Here is a 5,835-nt window from a genome sequence, read left to right as displayed (position 1 = left end):
TATTTATTAGTACTATTTTGTTTACTTTTGAATTCCATCAAATAAAGATCTATTTCGTTCCATATGTTATATTTCTCTTTATTTTTGCAATATCTCTTAATTTAATAACCTATGGTCACACTCGTAGGATATTAAGGGGGCATCATTGGTATATATACCATTAGCTTGAAAAATAAAATAACATGCACGAAATGCATGCAAGCGTTTGGAGAAAACCAAATGCGCCAGTTGGGACGGTTTGGATATAACCAAGCTGTTAAAAACCAAGCCGTTAAAAACGTACAAGTGTTTGGATGTAACCAAATGCGCGAGCTAGGATAATTTGGATATAACCGAATTATTAAAAACATACAAGTGAATGGATTACAAACCAATCACAACCTTAAAGGGTTTGGAACAAACCAGCTAGAACTAATCGATGATAAGTTGGAACCTAAACCTACTTCGAGATAAGTCAAGATCGAAGTTGGAATATCTTATGCTAGGTGCCGAGATAAGTCGAGATCAAAGTTGGAATATCTTATGAAAAAATAGTTTCGAACTCATAACCTCGGAACAATAACTGAGGACGAGAAAAATTAACTAAGCAATAAGATATAACTAAACCGTTTGCATTACACACCATACAAGTACTTTCGGGTTCATGGTAAAAGTAATATCTGACCTTGATAAACAACGAGATCGGAAACGGATAATTCGAGCAAACGATGCATGAATGCATTGAGTCTTGAGCCTAAATCCAAACTATGTTTGTACGAATAAATAAACATATACGATTCCTTAATATAAAATGTGCAAAATATTTCGAGCCAAGAAATGTAAAGCATATGTATAAAAATAAATAAAAAATTGTATCAGCCCTATGGGCATAAATTAAAGAAATTACAAAAATAAAGGGACGCAGCCCCGAGGTGAGGTTCAGGAGAGAGCAGTTCCCTTGGCCTTCTCAGCATCAGCAGCACTAGATCCCTCAGGATGAATAGCATGACTATCCTTCTGAGCAGCCTCCCGAGCAGCTTCACTCACCTCAAGGCGGGCATTCCACCGCTCTACATACTTCGCCTCAAGGGGACCTAGGAAGCTGGTGTCGAGGTCGGCATTATCGACCCAGATTTTGTACATGGCCTGGTCAACCGCCTTTTCCTTCTTCTCTTTGAACTCGTCAAGGAGGCGAGCCTTCTCGCTTTCCATGATGTCGAAAGTGGCAGCTTTCTCCTCCTCGAGTTTAGCATTAGCCCTCTCCAGCTCCACAAGACGAGACTTCGCCTGTTCAAGCTCGGCCTTTATCTTCTCCAGCTCCACAAGACGAGTCTTCCCCTGTTCGAGCTCGGCCTTCACCTTCTCAAGCTCGGTCTTCGAGTCTTTGAGTTCATCAGCCATTTTAAGCTGGAGATCCCTCGACTCTTGGGCCAGAGACATGCTCGTATGCACCTCGTTGGTCAGCTTATAATTAAGCTATGCAGAAACGACAAGGGCCTGAAACACAAAGGATGAATTAGAGCACAAACCAAGACATAAGCAATTAAAGGAGAGTTGCTAAAATTACCGCGACGGTAAGTTCAATAATCTTATCATAAAGAGTATTGCAGTCTGGGGCCTTGTGCACGAGATCCCAGTGGTCAGCGCTGAACCCTGAAAAACTCTAACCCACTCGAGAGAGGACGTCCGAGCTAAGTACAGCTCCTTGGGTCCTAGCAGTGCCATCAAGCACAAACTCTTCAACATGAGGTCGGGGCGATGGCAGGGTGACCTTGGAAACTGAGGGTTTCTTCGGAGGTCGGCCGATTACTAGCTGAGTTGCGACTGGAGAAAGCGTAGCAGGAGTGGTCGAAATAGATGCATCAACCTGGACATTCGGCTCCTCGGCTGTGCTCGCAGCAGCCTGAGCCGTTGGGGTCTTCTCGGTGCGTCTGGGGACCTTGGATGGCCGATCGGACCGCCGTGAGGCTCTCGGGCGCTTACTCTTTTGAGCTCCAGCACCCTCATCACTGAAAAGCACAGCGTCAATGTCGGGATCCATAGCGCCTGCACAGTTCCAATCGAAGTTAAACATAATGTTAACAAAACTTGGAAGATAAAAAAAAAACCAAGTAAAGAAAGACCTAACTGGAACTCTCCCCCGAGCTTGAGCTTGGAGACCATGAAATTCCCCCATCTTAAGAAGAGGCGGGGGGAGTACCTTCCCTATAGGTGGACGTCAACCTTGAAAGGTCCCTATAGTCATTGGTCCCATATTGGACGGCTATCCCATCCCACACCCGTTCAGACTGTACATAGTGTCGTACTTCCCAAGCCAACTATCAAACCTATGAACTCGGTCATCTACCCAAGTCCATATATAGAAGTGGTCCCTATCATCCGGGCATAAAACTAACCTATCGGATTTGTGTTTTAATAAGGTGGGGGACCACATTTTTGAGCTAAGGATGACTGTACCTTGATCATCCGAGTCCGAGCTCGATGCTTCGTCGTTGGCCTCGTTCCCCGACTGCGGGCTCTGTCGGCGAACCGGAGGCAGGGGCCTCACCTCCCTCCTCAGAGGGAGGATGCCAGTTGGCAGTGGCACGAGCTCCCAGAGGTGATACTTTTTATTGGACCAATCCGAGGTGGACTGGCCATCTCCCAAAAGCCCACAAGCTCAGAGCTTACTCTCATGCAAAAGATATGAGAGAAACCTCCTGCCATAAGGGAGTTGGAGCAGAGTCTCTCTATGCTCCTTCATCGCGTCGTCGAGAGTAGGACGGTGAAAGTTGGCTGGAAAATAAGACACATTTCAACTAAGTATGAACCTACAAAATTCTGAGCACAGAGATAAAGAAGGTTGGGATACTTACGGATCCGTCTGAATGAGTAATAACGAGACGGGGACAGGCCATCTATCCAGAAAAATGCCTTCTTAAAGTTAGGTGGATGGTTAGGAAGGTCCTCAAACACCTTTTTCTCTTTGGGGTAGCTCGAAAGATAGTAGAAGTTGACTCCTCCCCGAGCTTGGGAGGGGTTGCTTTTCAGACAGAAGAGATACAAAATCTCCTGTGGTGAAGGTCCTTTCCACTTCAACTCATAGTATAACAACCTCAGGGCAGACAGAGCCCTGTAAGAATTGGTGTTGAGCTGGAATGGAGCCAGCCCAACAAAGTCCGTGAAGTCCTTGAAGAATGACTTCAAAGGCAGTAGCGCTCCTACCTTCATGTACTCCTGGCTCCATGCCGCATACCTCAGCCTGTTGTCAGGATTTCCATCTCCTGGGGCACGACAGCTTCGCTCACTGGAGGTGGGAGCTCGACACCTTAGGGTGCTTGACAGCCTGAGACCGTGAAAGGCCAGGATATCAGTTACCTGGTTTATCGAGGTAACCGAGCTCCAGTAGTGCTCAGCTTCAAAAAATTCCCTCCTCGGTTGTGAGGTAGAAGGCTCCCCCATCAGTAAGAATTGGAGCTCTCCCGGACTATACGCAACGGTCACTTTTAACCTAGGGTCGAAGGGGATCGGCCTGGGTCCTGAATAAGATTCCGGATAAAGGGCCTCACGAAGGGTTCTCCTCTTCCTTTCTATGACCTCAACAATTTTGCGGCAATAGTGAGCTCGGGTCTCCTCCTGTTCGCGCGCGAGATCGTATTCGCAAATCAGACATTGATTCCGAGCAAACAGAGACTCTAGGCTCGGGGATTTTGGCGAGTAAGGAATTGCCAGCAACGACCCCCACCGTCTTTCCAGATTCTGTGACATCTAGCGAGAACGAAAAAATGGTGAGGGCCATGCATGCAAGGGTTCAAGAATAGCGAGCTTGACAAGACAAACTTGGAGAGTGCTCGGGTACGGAACGAGCTCGATACTAAAATCCCGGTTAAGAGTTGGAACGTGTATTCTACGAGTAAAAGGAGGAGAGTGGATAAAATTTTTGAAAATCTCGAAATATCAGGGAAAAAGGGTGACGGTTATTCAGGAATGGTAATCTTGGGTATCGTGCATTCTTTAAAACCAAGATTTTGTACCCGATATCTTGGTGTGCAAGATATGTTGTTTAAATTTTGAAACCCAGAAAAAAGAGACCTTGTTCTACACCAAAAATGGATTTGGAACCAGTGACTTAAACCTAGCATGGAGACTTAAACGTGAAACACTATCGGTCAAAAGTTTCCTAGCGTGACAAACTAAGAAAGTAAACTAGTGCATTCCCGGAAATAAAAGAATAATGCAGACAGAAACCAGCATAAAGGAAAATAAAAAGATTAGATACTTACACAATGATGGCGATTGCAGAGAAATCGTTGATTGAAGGAGAGCCTGCAGGTATGACCTTACGATCTCGAGCAAACTGGTGGTCCTTTGTTTCTTCGGCTGGGAGAACATGCACAAGCAAAAGGTCCTCTGGAATGGTTTCTGGTTTTGCCTATTTTCTTTCTTCTGATGAGTGCAAAATAAGAGGAAGACGATGACTGGGGTCTTATATATAGATGGTAAAAAAAAAAAAGGATTAATCTGAGCCATTGAACAAAATCCTTATAAAATCCAACGGATAGGGATTGATGACATGATGGTACCAGAAAGGTGTCAGGCGAACGATCGTGGGCGGATTTCCAAGGTACTCGAGTACCTTGAATGAGAAATGCCCAACTGACACGTGTCCATCTTCAAGTGTGTGACGGTGCGGTTCCCGAAGAAAGCAGTTCAAAAGTTTCCTTCTCCTAGGATTCGAACAAATACTTTTGAGGGGGCAAAATGTTACACCCAGATTTCGAGCCATAAGATTTGTGATCTCGAAAGCTGGATTCGTAAGGAATGGACTCGTAATGTCTGGAACACATGTCCGCAACCTAGGCACCGAGCCTGCGAAGCAGACGCAACTTCGAAGATGGTAGCCTCGAAGCCATTACAAGCTCGAAAGACAGACACTAGAACACGTCTGATCTCAGATGGCCTCGGATCAGGGGCTCCGAACCTGACATAAGTATGAGCTTGAAGTAGCGTGATCTCCGGAAGATGTCACAGCTCGAAAGTTAATGAGAGACCCAGGTGGGAACAGCACTATCAATATAGATTGATAACTTGGGATATTCCAGTGAGTCATTTTGGAGAGACGCGGTCTGCATTGATTGTTGTAAATCCCCTATAATAAAGGGATATTTATTATGAAGTTATACGCCCCCTGATCTTCAGGGGACGTTTCCTTATATATAGGATCACAGGCTTTTAACGCCATTAAATTTATTTACATATAAAGAATAACTTCCCGAAATATGTAGGATAGTATTCTGAAACCTCCTCTATAAATAGAGAGGTCATGTACCATTGTAGAGGACCGAATTTTGGTGATCTGGAGAGAAACTCTGGAGAATTCATTCTAAAAGAATTTCCAGAAATCATCTTAAGTTTTAATAACAAAGACTCGTGGACTAGGCAGAGTTAACTGCTGAACCACGTAAAAAATCCCATTTGTGTTATCGTATTTTTCTTGGCCATAACCAATTATTGTTTTCGTGCTCTTATTTCACTGTTGACGAAAAACGGCGTCAACATTAGGCATATTAGATTCATAAAATACTAAGGAAATTGGATTACCTTTGTCGTCCATCCATTTCTTGAACTAAGCGGATTCCTTCGCATGTCTCTTCTTTTTGCAGAAAAAACACTTGATGGAATCCTTCTTTATTTTACCTTGGGGAGGAACTTTATTGTTTCCCTTGTCCTTCTTGGATGGTTTGTGTTTCTTTCCTTGGGTGGCCATGTGAGCACTTTCACCTTGTTCATGTATGAGCCTTGCTTCTTCTTGAGCACACATGGTTATCAGTTCATTGATACTCCATTTGTCCTTATGTGTGTTGTATGAAATTTTGA

This window comes from Humulus lupulus, chromosome 2, assembly GCF_963169125.1.
Source record: "Humulus lupulus chromosome 2, drHumLupu1.1, whole genome shotgun sequence".
In the NCBI taxonomy this organism is placed as follows: domain Eukaryota; kingdom Viridiplantae; phylum Streptophyta; class Magnoliopsida; order Rosales; family Cannabaceae; genus Humulus; species Humulus lupulus.
The sequence above is the reverse complement of the archived record's forward strand: the minus strand, read 5'-3'. Positions refer to the sequence as shown.